At 40.1% G+C, this 19,563-nt stretch overlaps 1 long non-coding RNA gene across 3 annotated transcripts in view; it reads right to left on the reverse strand.

The window, feature by feature from the left end:
* LOC101952186 (uncharacterized) overlaps nt 1-19,563 on the reverse strand; it is a 48,947-nt gene that overhangs the window by 20,037 nt on the left and 9,347 nt on the right. For 2 of the 3 annotated variants that reach the window (XR_010602253.1, XR_010602252.1), the window contains exons 2-3: nt 7,525-7,621; nt 7,335-7,431 (exon numbers count right to left, since the gene is read on the reverse strand). This is a non-coding gene — a long non-coding RNA (uncharacterized LOC101952186). Of the gene's footprint in view, nt 1-7,334; nt 7,432-7,524; nt 7,622-11,371; nt 13,147-19,563 lie in introns of all 3 variants that reach the window. The other variant, XR_010602254.1, reaches the window with a different exon arrangement.

Below are 19,563 nucleotides of genomic sequence, written 5' to 3' on the forward strand. Positions count from 1 at the left end.
TTGGGGAACTCAGGCACAATTCCCTGCTAGTGTGTTCATGGAAATTAGTTATACAAATTAACTTGGCAGCCCTAGAGACTAGAAGATTCCCCTGGATAAGAGAACCCTCTAACCAGGCAGGGCTGATGCCCTCCACCCCCATGTCAGAGGCATGGTGAGGTGTAAGCAGGCCTCATCAGAGTATTCTTATACCACAGTGATCCTCGACTGCTAGAACATCCTTTAGGACTAGGAGGCATCAGAATTCAGCAGCCAGCATAAAGTACAGTAAACCTGAGGCTGCTCTACTGTATGCTAGGAATCCTGGGGGGAGGGGGAGTTGTACTCCTTTAACTATACTGATATTGTTAAAACAGCACAACTTTTCATGTGTAAATGAAGTCTTAGATGGTTAAGAGACCTAAGCTGCAGCCAATGCCTAGTTAAGATCAAGATGAAAATAATGCCCGAAGTAGAGAGAATTGAGAAATTTTCATTATTTTTCTCCCTCTTCCCTGCCCAGCTCTAGTCCTAAATGACTTGGCCAAGATCCCACAGGAGTCCTTTGACTTCAGAGAAGTTATTGTGGTTTAGCACCACAGTGTAGCAGGAAGGTCTGCCCCTTTAAGGGCCTGCAGAGCCCAGGAGCAGCAAGCCCTGGCCTAAGGAGAAGCTAAGCACAACAGGCAGGTGTTGGGAACCAGCTGGTCCAGCTAAGCAGCAGCTAATGATTGACTCTGAGTCCCAGCTGGAAGGTATAATTAAGGACCCAGCTTTGTAAGGAGGGAAGGGGGAGCAGGGTGTGCTAGAAAAGAGAAACACCTTCCTGAGCAGCAGTGGAAGACTGCACCAGGGTAGGTCTGACTGTGGTCCCCTTGAGGCTAAGGAAGAGCTGTGACCCTGGAGGAGGAGCGGAGAGGACCCTGCAGTGCCTGTCCAGGACTATCATTTTTGTTACTTTTCAATAATTTTTCTTTGTGTGGCAGAAGAATAAAAGAGCCGGCGCTGAAGGCTGAAACAGCATTCAGCATGGCTGACTGTTTTGTCCCCAAGCTGGTGGACAGGCCCATCAGACTACACCCGGTAACTCAGAACAGAATTTGGCCCAAGGTCTCCACCCTCACCCCCTTTATAGTCAGTCTAAGATAAATAAAATTGACAGATGTGGAAAGGATGTTCTCTCAGTTGTTCCAGTTGTAACATTCTTTCATTTAACCATCAGTGCCCATTACATTCCAAACATTGATGCAGAAATTGTTCCCTGCTGCTGACTGGTTATTTGTTATAAACCACCACTGAAGAATTTCCAGATGTTATAGATTATTCAATTAGCTGATTTTTTTTATATATAAAAAGAGGACACAAATATTATCTTATAAAAGAGAGGGGGGAGGTTATTGGATACCACAGAGATAAGTGCAGTACAGAAACCTAGATTGATAATACAGGACTACTTAAGAGATTGAGAATGGGATTTAATTGTGAAGTTGGCAACACTGTTTACAATTGCACCTGGAGGCCCCAATTGAGAGCAGAGCTGCTGATCAAACACAACATACTAATAGACAGTTCCTTCCCCAAAGAGTTTTCAGTCTAACAGACAAACAGTGGGATGGGACAGAGAGGTGAAGTGACTTGGCTAAATTTGCATGGATCAACGTTCATGTTGCACTCCCCATCTGTACCTGAGCCAAGCTGGGAAAGCTAGTGATCCAATCAGCGGGCCAAATTGAGTGATGAATCCTGGTCACGTGCTACCTAAGACACATTGCACATACACTAAGAAGACCACACAGTCTGCTGCCCTACTCACTAGCCCATAGACAGATCTACACATTATCATTCAGAAAGATTTTTGGTTTTAAGTTAGAAGAGAGAGGAAGTGAGCTGTCTCACTGAGGTTCGGTTTGTTTTTTCCAAGATCCACAGTGTAATAAGTTAGTCATATCTCTTGCTCTCCATTCCTAGAATTCTAATTCCAGGAACAGGTGTTGAAAGATCCCCTTTTACATGGTCTCCCCTTCTTATGCAAAATATCTTTGTTTGGCCAAGATTGACAAAAACACCAAATACAAACTCTAAAATTGTGACCAGCCATACTTTCAGAATGCTTGTCTCCAGTCTTTCTCCATCAAGTGAAGGTGGCAAAACACTTCGTCAGAAAACAATCTGCTTTGTTGTGTATGACATCACTGTGAAAAAAATCTTTAAACAAACCTGAAACTGGGGAAATAGGAAAATAACCCTGCTGTCTTGGCAGATAATTATTTTAGCTATAAATGCTAGTGACCACAGGTGGGACTCAGGGCAGCTGCTAAAACTGTGGTTTTGAAACTGAAAATAACATAATTATCTGTTGAACAAACCAAGCAGTGGGTCTGTTCTGAATTTTGCACGGGTGTGGATTGCTGAGTCATTTATCCAGTTCAAGAACATTTGCTGAGTCATGGTTTGCACAGTACTGTGTTTCAGCTGGAGCATAGCAACTTCTGCAAGTTAAATCAACTTATCAGTGTTCCTCTTTCTTCTCCTCTCCCACATCTGTCCCCAAGTCAAGCAGCATACTATAGGATAAAAACTATATTGCACCATTATCAGACTGTTGGTCTTTTCCTGTCAGTTGTTTACTAACTCAAGGGCTGTAGAAATCTGCCAACAGAAAAGATTAGGTATCATGTCATATGGAGTTTGCAGTGTTCAACCTATGCTGCGCACTCCACAATGAAAATGCAGTGAACAAATACTGGGACTGTTATGTCATCTACTGAGAGTGATTTTAAAAATCGAAGATCCATTTTATTTTAAAAATAAGTTCTAGTCAGAACATCATGAAACCATATGGGTCATCAGTATGTTAAACATAGTTATCAAAACTCATGATTCAGAGCATCAGATGATCACCTACAGGAAGGAATTCCCCCTGCCATCTCCTAGGGTTGACATTGAACAACTGGGGGAAGGCAGAGGAAACCACCTTGTTCTGCTGCCCCATAAAGTGTCAAGTACGTATTGGCCACTTCTGGAAGCACGATGCAAAATTCAATGATGGATCAATGGTATGATTCACTTTGGTAAATCCAGTGTTGCAGCAAAGCACACAACATATCTGGAACAGTGAATTTTAATTCCCAGGGGGAATTGTCTTGGTAAAGTGTATGTAAGCAGCTGTGGCTGAATCTATCTTTCCATTTCAATAGATGAGACAAATTGAAGTGAAATATTGTGGCTGTTCCCTTTTTCAAAGTAAAGCAGTTAGGAACACAATAAGTAAGACAATGCTGCATCTTCTTAGCCTTGCTATAGCTGTTTTGCGTGGCTGAGATCAAACTTATTTCATATTTGACACCAAATAGCCATCAACTGGTAACGGCTTTATGGCCCAGCATTGGTGTTGAGATGGTGACCGACATGATAACTGGTGTTTTTCTTAAAGCTCTAGCTCCTGGAGATAAGCGATTAAGTGAGAAACTCAGTTTTTGTTACAAAAGAAAAGTAAGTTAGTGGCCATCCTCATTGCAGAGAAAAGCTTGAAAATGTGACCCCAGGGTACTCTAAAGACTTAACAACCACAGGGGAAGTTTTATTATTTGTTAAAAACATCTCCTGATTTTCAAGGCAATCTCATGATTTTTGGGAACCTGACTCATTATTTTTAAATGCCTGCAGATGGCAATATTATTTCTGTACAGACCTTCGCTTAACAGGGTCCCAACTCAATTACTGCCTTTAGGCAGTATCACAGAACAAATGACTAACAACCGCCACTAGTTAAACCTTTTGGGACTGTAAATTGAGTCAGAAAGCTCACAAGAACAGGCTCATGAGATTGCTGGTATTGTCCGACAACTGACTGGGCCCCAAATACCAAGAAAACAACTTTTCATGCAGCATTTCAGCCTTTAGTTTTTTGTCTTGGCTAGAATTGAGAAGCACAAACACACACCAATATAAACACAAAGGAAAGATTTAACCAAACTTTTCCTAAACATACAAAAAGCTTTGGTTCTTGTTTGAGCTTGGAGCAAAAGTGTGTGTGTGTGGTGTGGTGTGGTGAGTCTTATTTATCTAACCTGATTCACCTGTCCAGTTGTAACTGACTGCTTCAAGTGGCCTCAACTCAGCAGTCATGCTGTACCACACCCAGCTGCAATAATTGGATAAACTTCTCCATAAGGGCAAAGTGAAAGGAGGATCTCCCAGCACAAGGAGAGCGTGGTGTTTTTTCCCAGTTTTTAAACGAAAACAAGAGACAAAATATATGTAGCGAGTGGCAGGTAAAGAACACATTTTTAAAAATACATCAGAAAGTGGTTAATCAGCTTGTGGAATTCACTGTTGCAGATGATCAGCAAGTCAAAGCTACAGCTGTCAGCAACTAATGACTTTGGACCACTGAGATTGTCAGTAATTGTGAAAACTAAAATCAAATGTGGTGCTCTGAGGGCACTTACCATCATGAAATTCCCCATTCAGAGTGTCACTACTAAAACAATGCTGAGCCTGGCAGCAGCACTAGATAGTTCCAGGATGCAGCGTGGCCCTGATGACTAGGTCCCTACGGTAGGACTCAGGAGGCTAGCTTCTAGTCCTGGCTATGCCACTGGCCTGATGGGTGGCCTTAGGCAGTCATTTCACCTCCACTTGCCTGGGTTTCCCTAACTGTAAAATGACAGTGAAAGCAGCACAGGATGGTCCCAAGGAGCAGCAGATAACTTCTTTAGGTCTAGTGTTTGTGCTCCCAGTTTAGACAAGCATTTACAAATAAGTCAAACACTCTGACGTTTGTGGCTTTCCTTAGGCTGTGGTTTGTGCTACAACCTTGCTTTTTAGATTTCATCATAAAAACCCACCTACTTAATGATAATTTCAGCAAAACTATTCCTGTTTGGGTTAGATGAGGACAACTGACTACAATCTGATCTCAAAAAGAGTGCTTTCACAGTCCCTAGGTTATACAAGAGAAGGGTGCCAACAACTAAAAAGATCCAAAGTTTCACCCAATTGCTAAGTGGAACTAGCATCTACGGATATAAAAAAACAAAAAATCCAAACATTACTTTCAAGGAAAAGCAACAACGATCTGTTCTTCCAATCCTGGGAGATACTGCAAGACATTTTGGTCATATAGCATCTATCATAAAATGGATCCAAATTCCTCAAATATGGAGCCAATCTCCATGCACAGAGGTGATGTCAGGGATATGCATGCAGTTGCAGCACTGAGAAATTCAAGCTTGAAATTTCAATTTCAATGTCAAGCTGAAAAATTCAAGGACAGGGACCTGTTATCTGTTTGATGTTTGGTACAGATTGGCGAGCACTACATATATTTAGAGTATTCTGTAAGGCCCTGCTTCAGGGAAGTACTAAAGCACATGCTTAAGTCTAGCCCTATTCAGGACATCTTAAGTGCTGTCCTCAACAGGGAGGCTCAATCATGGCCTAAATGTTTATAATTTATAATATATTCCATAAGCACTGATTGTCTGACTGTAGGGAAACTCGGGTGAGGTTGGAACCCCAAACTACTGTGTACTTCTTTAATCCAAGATTTGGACTGCATTAGAATGTGTCGATTTTTAAAATTCTGTCTTGCTTATTGTTCTTGCTGTATTCTTCCTTTAATTTTCGGTGTCTTCTCTTGTTTTTATGATTTATTTCTTTGCAATGTTTTCTGTACCATTTTTCCTTTGCCCAATATTTATCCGTTGTGTTGTTTTATTTTTTAAAATCTCTTAGGTACACTATAAATTCCAATACCAATAGTATGTAGGTGCTGTTTGGAGGGATGCTGTAAGGACTGACAATTTCAAAGTGATAGAACATAAAAAAATCCTGATACACAAGAATTCCAGCCAACCCCCAAGGCAAGAAGATCTGGAACAGTCTTAATAAGCCATGGGATAAGTTAGGAAAAAACCCCAAAATTAAACCAGGATGCTGAGCTGGCTCTGATTACGGTTGCACATGGCAGAAGTCTGTGTGCAAGTGTATGCATGTGAACACACACAATATTTCATCCCCTCACTATCCTGCACGCTCTGTTCTGGCAAGCCAGGGAGAGATTAAAATGGATGACTGAGTACAGGATTCTCATCCATGTCAATCTCTTGCTGGCATCAGCTCAAAGTTACACCATAAACACCTTAAAGATGACCTGCAAAGGAAAAATAATTGGGCCAGGGCCCTCTTTAATTTTTGCTTCTTATATTAAAAAAAGTTTCTGCTTGGGTTTTTTGTTTGTATGTTTTTACATTAGAAATTCAGGCCTGTCTAGGCTGGAAGACTACAAAAGTAGAAGAAGTGGTGTAATGGTGCCATCCCAAGAGTGAGGAGAATGAAAGCTGAACATTCTAGAAGGCAAGGGATTTTTAGATACTAATTTTTTGTTTTGTTTTTAAATTATTAAGGCAATTTTACAATAAATGGTTATTATACTACATTGTACATTACTTATTACTTATTAGGGCTCAGGTTAATATTCAAAGAACCTGGCTAAAGATTCTGGCTTGCTGGCTGGGAGACCTCCTCCTCTGACTGCACTAAAAAGGATGAGCAAATTTCTAAATACCTATTCTCTTTTTGGTGCACCTTGTGTGTATATACTTGGTGTGAAAGCTTTTCCGTCTGCTTCAGCAACAAGCCATTCCATAAGAGAAGTCAATTTTTCCATTTATGTGCAATATGAAGTCTTGCAACTCACAATAAAAAAGAAATTAATTTCTCATTTTGTTTAAAATGTAGATCTTTTACTGGAGCATTAAGTAAGTAGGTCAAGGGATCTCTGGGAAGCTAGCAGTTTGTTATAAGACAAATTTCTTCAATAATTTCCTCCTAAACCATCCAATTCGTGGACACAACCACCACATTTGTGAGTATGTTCTGCTTTCCCAGAAACCCCTTCTACAAAGTGCCTCCTTAGTAGCAAAAATATGATGGATCTTGACTGGAGTCAAATGCCATCTATACACTAATTTATAAACATTTTCTTTATTGGCTCTCAAACTTTTTAACTGTTGACCCCTTTCACATAGCAAGTCTTTGAGTGCAACCCCCCTTATAAATTAAAAACACTTTTAAATATATTTAACACCAGTATAAATGCTGGAGGCAAAGCAGGGTTTGGGGCAGCTCGCGACCCCCTATGTAATAACCTCGCGATCCCCTGAGGGGTCCCGACCCCCAGTTTGAGAACCCCTGATACACAAATTGAAGATGTATAGCCCCTTTCCCATACAGAGATCCATTCATCCAGATCAATTTCTTTGTACAAATCCATCTCCATATTTTCATCTGGGCTGTTTTCTTATCAACATCTTTTTCACTCAAAATTGTATATATCTTAGAAATTAAACCTTTTGTTCCAGCTTGCTCCTGGGTCAACTCCTCAAATATGATTAAAGGTCTAGGTAGAGCTGTTTTGTATCCAGATTTCACAATAAAATGTTTGTCCTGCAAATATTGGAAATACAGAATCTTAATATTATTTACATTATTACTATTTTAAACTTTGTATTTTGTTTGCTTTTCTTAATATAAATTTACCTTCAGTGACTTATTTACATTTTCAGTAAAGGAAGTCTTTGTTAAAGGGCCAACATCCCTTAACCAGGGAAGGTTAGATTTTCCATTCCTGGTATTCCTAAAGATTAAAAAAAAAAATCACAGTAAAAACAACAAAATAACACCTACCTCCCGGGACTTTCTTAGCCATCAGAAAAAGAAGCAAAGAAAGGACACAAGTCCCGCATGTAAAAAATCCTGTACAGCTTGCTATTAAGAGGGAAAAAATCAAAGATGGCATAATAAGTCCTGATCCTAAAATTGCTTTGGAACAGCCTGTGCAAAATCAATAGGGCTCTGCAATAGGAGTCTGCTCGTACACATCACTGTTGATTTAGACCTCTGCATAGGCGAATGGGGCTGCTTGTGTGGATACAGTTGCAGGATAAGGGCTTAAGTCATCATGGGTGCGTTTTCAGAGAATAAAAATGGTTTTGGTATCCTAAAAATGATACCTTTTCTATGGGATTTTCTCCAAATCATTTAACCTTCCAGTAGTGGCTTTGCAAGTCATCCACCTAGCCACAGGTCTTGAAATAGTTCTATGTTCCAATGAGCCTGATGTATTTGGAATGGTTCAGTGCATATTCCCCATTAGAGAATTGTTTGTTTACACAGAATAATAATGAAAGCCAAAGGTGATCTGGGCAGAGGTGACTTCAATTTTCCACCATGGAAAAGTTTTCTGGTACTCTTTATTCTATAGTTCAATGCTAGGTTTTGCTTTTCTATCATTTTCCTTCATATACTCTTAGTTTAACTGAGTTATTACCTTTAAACCCTTTGGCAGCAACAATGCTGCACAATATGCTGTGATGAGGCATATTGAAGTCAGTGAACAAATGGCTCATTGCTGCAGCAGATGTTGTTGCTGCCTGGAACATGTTCTGATCTTGGATTTTTAAAGAACCGGATCACTGAAGCTGCAGAAAAATTTGCGAAGATAATTCACAGGATAATGGAGATAACTGATGACTGAATGGGGGCTATTAACCCCCTTTCATTTATTACACTATAGGCAAGATTTTAACTCAACTTCAGATGTATAAAGCCTATTCATTGACACACTGAGTCACTAATTGCCTTTAAAGTTTCATTAAAAACAGATGCAACATTAAAGCGCAAGTATTACTCACACGCTAATCAAGGTGCAGCTCAACATTCTGAGCATGAACTGATAACATATCTAATGATGTAGAAAACAGCTGCTAATGCAGCAGTTGTATTCTTCACTGTACAGTTACAATTAATATTGATAAACGTAAAGTGCCTGCTGCAAATGCATTATGTTGGCTGGGTAAGTAGAATACTAAGGGTGAGAAAAAGAAGTATTATGGTACGGCAAAGGCTATGTCTGAACATGAATCCTCTCTATAGAGCTTGTTTTTTTTCTTCCCCTCTGAACATGTCAAGGCAGAACTGGCCTCTTGAACAAAGAATGTTTCGGTGCACTGACTAATTAAAATTTGCCAGATATTTTTAAGTCAATAAATATTTTACAGATAAAATGGTTACCGGATGGAGAAATCTGGAATAATTAAGTAATTAAGTTGTGATGCATTTTGCTTTAGCTAGCTCATTCTGTGTAACTAATGATTGCAAGCAACATGCTCCTGGCAGTTCAATACCTTCCATCTAACACAGGTTTCCTAGGATGGTTTTAAACAATAAAACACAAGGGCTTAATATCCGTATCACTTGTACTAGTTTTCTACTAATATTTTCTAGTGTGATGAGTTATTTTGATTGTTACTCCTGGGGATGAGAGGAGAATCAGGTCCCAAGGCCTTGTCTATGCTAAGATTTTTCTTTATAACATTGTTGCTATCACTGATCCAGCTCACTAGTGGCAGCAATGGTAGTAGTCTAGTATAGACAGGGCTCTAGTCAATCGTGAGAGTTTTATGCACTGTATTGTCCAGTCCTGCTCAGAGAAGGTGCTTAAAGTGCCAGCAACCGTCTAGAGTTCTGTCTGCTTTACTGCTACCACTAGTGGAGCTGAACTGGTCATGGCACCAAGTGGGAAATATTAAAGAAAAACTTCTCGGAGGAGGGATGGTCCAGAGGTTACGGCACTACCTTGGGGCTTGGGGAAGACCTCAGTTCAATTTCTTACTCTGCCTCTGTGACTTTAGGCAAGTTACTTAATCTCTCTGTGCCTCAATTCCCCATCTTTAAAATGGGGATAATAGCACTTCTCCTGAAGTAATTGGACTGCAGGATCTGGGGCTTAAGATAAACACCAATTATCACAGGACTAATGAAATCACAAAAGTTGGCAACATTGTGATTTTGGGTTGCTCTGGGGGACAAAGCAGCATCCTGGGTACAGTTAGTTAGTTGGGATTCCTATGGACCTGCAGCCCAGAATAGCCAGAGAAGAGAGAGCTCTGCTTATCTCCCACCCTAGCTCCAACATGCCCCTATGTTGGGACTTACTGGGGGAAACCTAAAGAATAGGGAAAGATACACTGTAGGGGCACATATACCAGCCCTATGCTGTCCCCTGCACTTGGGAAATTCTCCCTTATGGACCATTGTGGCATACTAGAGTGGCATAAAAGGGCCACCACAGGGGCTTGAATCCAGTCTTCGGCATAGACGCAGCCCTAGCAAGAGAGAGAGAGTATGTGGAAACTTCTCTTTCCACCTTGTTCATCTTAATTTCTCTTCTAAGATAACATGGTAAATAAGCAGTTCATTCTCAGGGAGGCCTGATGGAGGTCACTGGCAGCATGTGTGGAGCCAGCTTGGGCTACAGCATCATTAATGTCTGCTGAGGAGAATGACAATCTTATTGTCTTTGATCTGCCCAGACAAAATATATTAAAAAATGTATGTGGCATGTTGCAAAACAGTGTGGCCTTTCAATGTTCCGTGGGAGAGTTAAAATGTAGTTTTAGAAGGAAAACATGCTTTGCTATAAATTCCAGGCCTAACTCTTGTAGAACAAGAGCACTTCCTGAATACTGTTTCTTGTGCGGGGCTGAAATTTTTAGAGGAAGGACAACATAATATTAGATGTTCTCTAGGGGACAATCCCCTGGCAGGGATATTGACTGGATGGCTCCATGGATTCTGTAAGACTTACCAATGGGTCATCAGTTTCTTTAACCCTTCTCCATCCACTTTCCCAGCAGTGAAGGGCCAGGCACCCCATCAGACCCCTGTTGGTCACCTATCTAGCCCCAAATTGCCCACCCTTCTCACACCTATCTTCACATATAAAAAATAAAATATTTACTTTATTGGTCTAGCCTCAGTGCTACGCTGCACACATAGTTACATTTCATAGTTTGCACATCCCTAGAAGTGGCTCTGATTATTCTTCTCAAAGCTTTTCCCCATTGTCCCCATGGTGGTGAGACGCTTGCTTCTATTCAGAGCAAAGATGCCAGTGAAAATGTTAAAGCTAAACTTTTTTTAAAAACTTATCCTAGCTTTAGGATTCCGAACACATTATGTATTATTATTATTTATTTGATAGAGCATTTTTAATCACAAGAATTTGTTAGCATTGGTATGTATTACTGAATACTGAAGATATTATGCAACAAAATCTTGTTTTTTGCAACAGTTTAAGTTTTAAAAAAAGCTTAATCTTAGCAAAACACCAGTGAATGACTTAGTTTGTTGTATATATGTTTAAGGAAGCATTATTTGGCTCCTCCTTAGAGTTCAGGATAAAAACAAGCAAACAAAAACAATTATTTATCTTGAAAAACATTTGTGTTTTAGTTTCTCCCCCAGACTAAAATTATGGGAAGTAAAAGCTAACCATTTCATTTAGATGGGCAGCTGTGAAAATGCTCTTTCTTTGCCTTATTACCTTGCTTATTCCATATCCATGCTGTGTTTCTGTACCTTTGTGTACAGAGAAACTGATCTTGTTGAATCAGTGGACAAGGAAGTGTTGAACACAATGCTGATATGGAGAGTGGAGCTCTCACAGGCACTTTATCCACCAGTCTCATGCTGTTCAGAGCCTCCTCTTTTTTAATCACTTTGTAGATTGCAAGGAAAAAGAAAATATTATGCCATCATATTCTGCTTTGAAATGGGGCTTTAAGCCTCATTGAAGAAAAAGTCACTTCCATTGCAACTTCAAAAGGAGGAACATCTTTTTCTATTTCTTTTGCAAAGAGAAAATATTATCAATTGACCTATGGATGTCTATTTGTGATGGTGCAAAGTCCAGGAAAATAAATCTAATTATGAAACAATTGTTAGCAAAAGTTGGCAGGTTTATACTGACTTATTTTAAACAATCCTTTCATTCTGGAGACTGATATACTTAATAAAGGCACGATCTGGTGGCTGTTACTCCAGTGGATGCCAGTGGGAGGCTTTGCCTGAGTAAATATATAGAGCCAACTGTACCTTGATCAGTTGTTTCATTTGCCTTTAAATGGAAAGTGTTTCAAACAGTTTGCTACACTCATTGAAGGCTGTTGAGTTGCGCTGTAATTTATGTACAAAGCCCTTTCTCTTCTGCTGGAAGTGTTATATTATCAATACAGTCAATGGGTACATGACAAAGGTTTGAATAGACAAGGTGGGTGAGCCCTGAAGAAGAGCTCTGTGTAAACTCCAGAGCTTGTCTCTTTCAACAACAAAAGTTGTTCCAATAAAAGTTATTACCTCACTCACCTTGGCTCTCTAATATCCTGGGACCAACACAGCTACAACAATACTGCAAACCAAGGTTTGAATAAGCTCTCGGAATTGAGATTCTTATATCCCGCTTCATCTGAATCCCAAGCTGGGCTGGAAGTCTTAAGAACAGATTTTATCATAAAATTTCTGGTATTTTAAGGCCTTGTCCAAAGTCCACTGGAGTCACTGGAAAGAGTTCATTGACTTAATGGGCTTTGATCAGGCCCTTATAATGGGCTTCTCACATCTCCTTTGCTCTCATCCCACCCTTGGCCTTAGCCCATGCTGTTCCCTACATCCAGAACTTCTCCCTACATCTCAGCATACCAGGCACCAATCTTCCCTTAATTTAATCCCTACTCAAAACCTACAACTTCTACAAAGGTAACCCACACAGTAAAATGCTGTCACTACCGCTAAACAGGGAAGATAATCAAAAGCAAGAAGTGATGCAAAAATGCACATCACCTCCAGGAGTACATGCAGATCATGGCCACTGTGCTACCCTGATAGGATGGAGTGTGCCCTCTTTCTCTGCAACCCCAATTCAGGGAAAGCTTTACTGACTGGTGTGGAGCGGAGGGATTAGGACTATGGCCTAGGCAAGAATTGCAACCATTTTATAGATGGGTAAATGGAGGGATTTAGGGATTAATTGACATCCCCAAGGTCAAGTAGTGGTTGGTGGCCAAACTGGGGTTGCAAGTCAAAATGAAGGGAGGCTAACGGCAGTGGACCCATGGTGGAGCTAGCTGGGCATGCCATGGATGGAAAGGAGGGGAATCACTGAGGGTGCTGTCCCTCTGTACCAAAGAGGCTGTGTGTCTTTCAGATTATCCTGGGGGGTGGTATGACTTATGAAGTTATTTCCGTGCTTGTCACTTTCATTTCTCATGGGATTTCTTCTTGGTCTCTGCTTTGCATCTTGCTGACGTCTCATAGTCATAACTGATAAACAATGAGAAAGGAGAAATCACAAGAGAAAAAGTTGGCTGTAGCTCCCGCTTCTGCCTGTTGGACTTCAGAGTACATTTTTTGTATATTTTTGGTGTCAAAAACATCAGCAGCCAATGTATATATTGTTTTAATTAGGAATGGCTTATTCCAGCTGAGCTGACCCTCCCTGTTGCTCCCAGGAAACTGCTTGAGCAAATAGCCATTATTTATCATTTTGTACAGAAGAAAGTATATTGCTATTCTGACAAGGTCAGTCTTCATTGTAATTTGTCACAGAGTAATAATCTAACACACATTCTGCTGCTATTACATTGCATATTTCTGAACTATGTTACACTGTTATGTATGTAAGTGGTTTATCTGAGAATGTGCACAGAAGGTGTATTGCAGCTCCATTTAGAAATCAATGCAATCCACTTGTATGGACTGGTGACTACAATCCTGTTTGTGCTTTAACTACAACAGAAGTTGGGGGCAGACAGGTTTGGGACTAAAAAAGAAGTCATTTCTTCTTTATGAGGGCTCCCGTTGAAGCTAATGTCAAAACTAGAGTTGGCGGGGAATTTTCCATCACCATGATTTTTTGGCAGAAAATGTGCTTTCTGCAAAACTGAAGTTTTCTGGGAGAAGATTTAGATTTTCCCCAATTTTTTCAGTTTTCCATTGGGAAAATCTAAATGAAGTATTTTGTTTTGGGTAGGATTGATCCAAATCAAACATTTCAGTTTGTTGAACAGAACCAAACATTTCGTTTATAGTCAGTTCAACATTAAACTGCATGTGCCGGTGGTGCCACAATGCCTCTTGGCAGATGAATTTGAGAGATTCCTGTCCCCATTCTTTCCTATTCGCTGGGCTCCAGGGCAGAACTATATCTCTCCTAATGCATCATGGTCTCTCTTCTGACTGAGTTGCTTGGTACATCATGGGGGATATCTGGCCAGAGAGCCTGAGAACAAACTACAATTCCCATGAAGCATCCCGGTGCCACTGACAGATGAAGTTCAGTGTTGAACTGACTCAAAACAAACCATTGCTTTTCAGTTTAACATACCCAGCCAGTACAACATTTCTGAACTGAAAGTTTTCAGAACTTTTTGCTGCTTAAAACATTTTGACATTTCAACTTTTCAGCCTGATTCAAGGTGAAAACAAATGTTGAAATATAGGAATTTCCTGTGAGGTGAGATTTTTGATTTTTCTCACAACATTTGTCATAAACTCCCTTTGGCTGCAGCTGGAAGAGGCTCAGGCTCCAATTTGGAAGAATGATCATGTGCTACTTAAAAGAGACCCACAAATATGTTTAAAGATATGGTTTTGCTTGTGTATAGTGGCAACAGTATGCCTGAAAGAAATGTTATTTTAAAAAAAAATCTGCAAGTCTTTTAATATTAGAACTATTGAGAAAGTTTTGCTGGAGTATCTCTTGGAGGCCTAATTTTGAGCTCTCAGACCTTAACTGAAAACTTTATAAATATGTCCTTTCCCTACAATGTTCATTGATCATTAGAGTTAAATATGTGTTAACAACACACACATCCTAGTTTGACTTTAAAAATCCCTTCCCCTTCTGAAATGCTCAGCTTTCAGCCTCTTGACCATTCTGATAAATTCACTAATTTTCCAGTCACTTGAGAGCATTTCAAGGTAGATCAGAAATGAATTTTTAATATGCAAAACAAGCAGAACCTCTGTTACCTTCTCCAAACCTGCCCCCCCCCCGCACACACACACACACTCACCCACACTTGTTCTTTTTTTAAACACCAGAAAGCAGACAAAAAGCACAAGACCACACACTACACTTTTCCCCCCAGGTCACTTTTAAAGAGAGTTGGCCTAGCACCCTTTTAACATAAGAAAGTAGGCTTTCTTCTTCCTCACAAAAATCCTCCCCGCTAAAATTTCCCTAATAATTTTTTCATATTTTTAGATAGATGACAAAAAAGGGGGGAGTGGGAGTATACTGGGTTGAATGTTCTGATTTTCAAACATCTGTGTAAAAATATTTCAAAATTGCTAAAAAGCAAAATTTCATCCAATTCAATCAAAAACTGTTTCCAAATCTTGACGTAGACTTGTTGAATTACCACTAAAAATAAAATACTTGTGTTACTATAGTGACTATTTAAGCAAATGGATGAGCACTATAGATAGCAATCCTCAATAAGTGACTCAGTCTGATAATGAATCTAACAGATAAAAGGAAAAAATGATTTGTCATTATCTTGACTAGCCAAACTTTACATATTTGAGCTGCAGCGATGCTGCTTTTCTGACCATCCTTTTGAATTGTACACCTCCCCACAGAGTTATTGTAAACAAACTCTTTTCAGAACAGGAATGTAGCTCAATTTAGTTTTTCTGTTATTATACAAGCGGCTATAGTACCACATTATAATCTTTTTGATTCAGGGAACCAGCCTGGGACTCTACAATTCAGGCATGACCCACTTATTTCATAAATAGATTTCAGTAGCTGCTGCACTGAGAAATGGTGAAGGAAACAATATTGTGGGGAAGCATCAGTGCTTGGGAATGCAAATGTTTAGTAATTTTTAGCAAAGGCTTCCATTTTCCAAACTGGAATAAGAAACTATTGTATCAGTGAGACAGTGTGTTCAAATTTAGTCAAATTTAGTGTGTAGACTTAGTAAACACAGGCAGCGAATTAGTGGAAGGAATCAGAACCTCTTTCCAAATCCTCTGAAACAGATCTGCAATCCATAATGAGGTCACATTATGAGGTTCCTCCAGGGACCAAGCCTTGACGGAAAGAATAGTCTTGTGGTTAATGCATGGGAGATCACAGTTCTCAGTGCAAGATTTGCATGGAGTTCATATGACATTAGGCAAAACACTTAACCTCTCATTGACTGTTTCCCCATCTATTAAATGATAATAATATTAATTACACCAGTTTGCTGTGGGGTTCAGGCCATTGGTATTTATGAAGTAATCAAATACTTTGTGCTGAGTGCCATAAAAAAAGCCTAGAGAAATAGATGTGCTGCACTGATCAAGGCCCATTTACTTTTTGTTTAGCATTTGCTTGCTTTCGTTTAGTTTTGATTCATGTTCTTTTATGATCTGGGAATTATTTTTAATTGTTAGGACCAGACAGGATGTGGTTGTCCGTGCATAGGCGACTGGGGAGAGAAAGCACTTATCATTCCTGTGGGAGAGACAGCCACATTTGCAGCCTCTGGTGGGATGAGGGTGGAGCCATGACCCTTCCATTCCTCTGCACCAGGCAGTGAAGTTGAGCCAGCTCTGTACCCTTTAAAAAGGTGGTGGAGCAATTAATTTGGGTTGTTTGCTTAACATGCAGTCCAAACAGACAGGGAAAATTTTAACAGCATATAGGTATAGCCAACGAGGTGGTAGCCTGAGTGTCATCATCTGAAGGTGGCTTGTCTAATTTAAGTGTGTTTGTATTCAGTGCATCTAGCAATCCTGGCAACAGGCACTATATCAGTTAAATTGTTGAGAACCAGGCCCATAGCTGAGAAACCGGCCACCATTTTTAAAGGACAGTATTGTGCATTGAAAGTTCTGCAAACACTTTCAGAAAGCTGTGCCAACAATGTACAAAGCTATTTTGTTAACCCCCGAAACAATTCAAAGCAGTTGGAGTTGAACTTATAGAACGTACATTGTTCTCTTCCATTGACTCTATAAGGAGGCCATCTGGCCACCAAGAGCAGAATTGTGTTTGTGCCTCTCTGTCTTCAGAGTTCTTTGGTGGTGGAGTTACTGTACAGCAGTGGCATTGCTGAAGGGTGCTTGGGAGAGCATCAGTTAATGCCTTGCATTTATTGATTGCCCTCCCAAGTCCACATTTTTTTCCTGTGTAAGCAGAGCTGCCCCCTTCTCCTTTCTTTCTTGAACTAGCCACTTTACTAAGTCTTACTTTGCCACCTGCCTGGTCCAAATGGAGAGAACCACAGCAAACTTTTCACTTTGCTTAACAGAAACACTCTAGGGGTCGGTAACCTTTCAGAAGTGGTGTGCCGAGTCTTCATTTATTCACTCTAATTTAAGGTTTTGCGTGCCAGTAATCCATTTTAACGTTTTTAGAAGGTCTCTTTCTATAAGTCTATAATATATAACTAAACTATTGTTGTATGTAAAGTAAATAAGGTTTTTAAAATGTTTAAGATGCTTCATTTAAAATTAAATTAAACTGCAGAGCTCCCCGGACCGGTGGCCAGGACTCGGGCAGTGTGAGTGCCACTGAAAATCAGCTCGCGTGCCGCCTTTGGCACGCGTGCCATAGGTTGCCTACCCCTGCTCTAGAGGATCATATTCCACCCTGGCCCATCTCCTTTTATTTAACTCTATGAACTTGTACCCATTTAGACAAAGGCTGAATTTGCCTATAGCACAGCTAACTTTTACCAGTGTCAGGGGATAGAATTTTTCAAGGGTGGAAGTTGACCAGGTTTGGAACAATTCCCTCACAGAGAATCCCCAGCTCTAAAGGAATGTTAGCATTGTTTACTTCAGAAATAACCTTTGAAAGAGAATGACAAAATCAAATTGCCAGCTAGATGGTACAGGGATGAATGCCTTAGGCACAGAAATAATAATTCCATTTGACTATGCGATACACAATAAAATAGCCCTTGAATACCTTGTAATAGCTACCATATAATGCAGACTGCTGTCTCTTCTTTACTGATTTCTTTAACAACTACACCAGATCCAATAAGGCAGATTAGATCAAGGGCTCTCAGACTTTCTCCATCTGGGACCTCCATGCCAGCCACCATTTCTTATTACCCAAACCCACAATAAATTGTGTTCATATCCCACAGTCATCTGGGATCATGAGAAGAAACTGTGGTTGGTTTGGGGTCTGGTGCTAGAACATACTGGCAGAGTTAGTGAAAGGACTGGATGGGGATGGATGCTGGTACAGGCTATAGGGAGAATGCTGTTGGATAGGGGTATTTCCTTCTCTTTATGCCACTACTTATCTACAGTGCTCTGCTTTAGGGGGGAAAGCTGCTTAAACATGGAATGCTGGGAGCATGACAGCTGTGAGATCCAGATATCTTGTGCCTCTCACCAGTTTTAATCAGAGCTTCCCTGGGCAGACTTGAGAAAGGAGAAGAAGATGCAGAGTGGGTGGGATGACAGGGTAACAGAATTGAGAGACAATCCTCTCCTTCCCTTGCTGCAACTGCTGCTAGAGCAGGTTACAAAATCATAAGGAGTTTCTGCAAAAAAATTGGCAATGAAATAAAAACTTCCATATTTTCCACAAAAATATTCATGGAAATCTCCAATTTTTCTAACAAATACCAGAATGGGTTTTGGTTTTTTCATTGAAAACTGGAATGTTTCAATCAAAACACATTTTCTGAGTTCTCTTTTGAAAAGAGGGTAAATTTTCATCAAAAAGATTTGATGTTAAGTTTTCAACCAGCTCTAATTGTGACAATTTTGCCAAGAATCCATGGATTAGCCTTATGCTGTCTTCATGACAAATAATGGAAAAGCCTGTCATTCTAAAGAGAACAGTGGTGATTTGCAAGAGTTGTACTGAAATATGCAGAAAAAAACCTCACAGTTACAAAAAAAGATACAAATTGTGGGCCACATTCAACACCACTCAATGTGCAGCGGCAGTCAAAAAAGCTAACAGAATATTGGGAATAATTAGGAAAGGGATAGATAATAAGACAGAAAATATCATATTGCCTCAATAAATCCATTGTACGCCCATATCTTGAATACTGCATGCAGATGTGATCACCCCATCTCAAAAAAGATATACTGGAATTGGGAAAGGTTCAGAAAAGGGCAACAAAAATGATCAGGGGTATGGAACAGCTTCCATATGAGGAGAGGTTAATAAGACTGGGACTTTTCAGCTTGGAAAAAGAGACGACTAAGGGGGGATATGATAGAGGTCTATAAAATCATGACTGGCATGGAGAAAGTAAATAAGGAAGTGTTATTTACTCCTTCTCACAACACAAGAACTAGGGGTCACCAAATTATATTGAATAGGCAGCAGGTTTAAAACAAACAAAAGGAAGTATTTCTTCACACAACGTACAGTCAACCTGTGGAACACTTTGCCACAGAATGTTGTGAAGGCCAAGACTATAACAGGTTTCAAAAAAGAACTAGATAAGTTCATAGAGGATAGGTCCATCAATGGCTATTAGCCAGGATGGGCAGGGATGGTGTCCCTAGCCTCTGTTTGCTAGAAGCTGGGAATGTGCGACAGAGGATGGATCACTTGATAATAACCTGTTCTGTTCATTCCCTCTGAAGCACCTGGCACTGGTCACTGTTGGAAGACAGGCTTCTGGGCTAGATGGACCTTTGGTCTGACCCAATAGGGCCATTCTTATAAACCACCTACGTTCTACGAATGTTAGCAAAACT

The sequence above is a fragment of the Chrysemys picta genome, chromosome 6 (genome assembly GCF_011386835.1).
Source record: "Chrysemys picta bellii isolate R12L10 chromosome 6, ASM1138683v2, whole genome shotgun sequence".
Lineage (NCBI taxonomy): Eukaryota > Metazoa > Chordata > Testudines > Emydidae > Chrysemys > Chrysemys picta.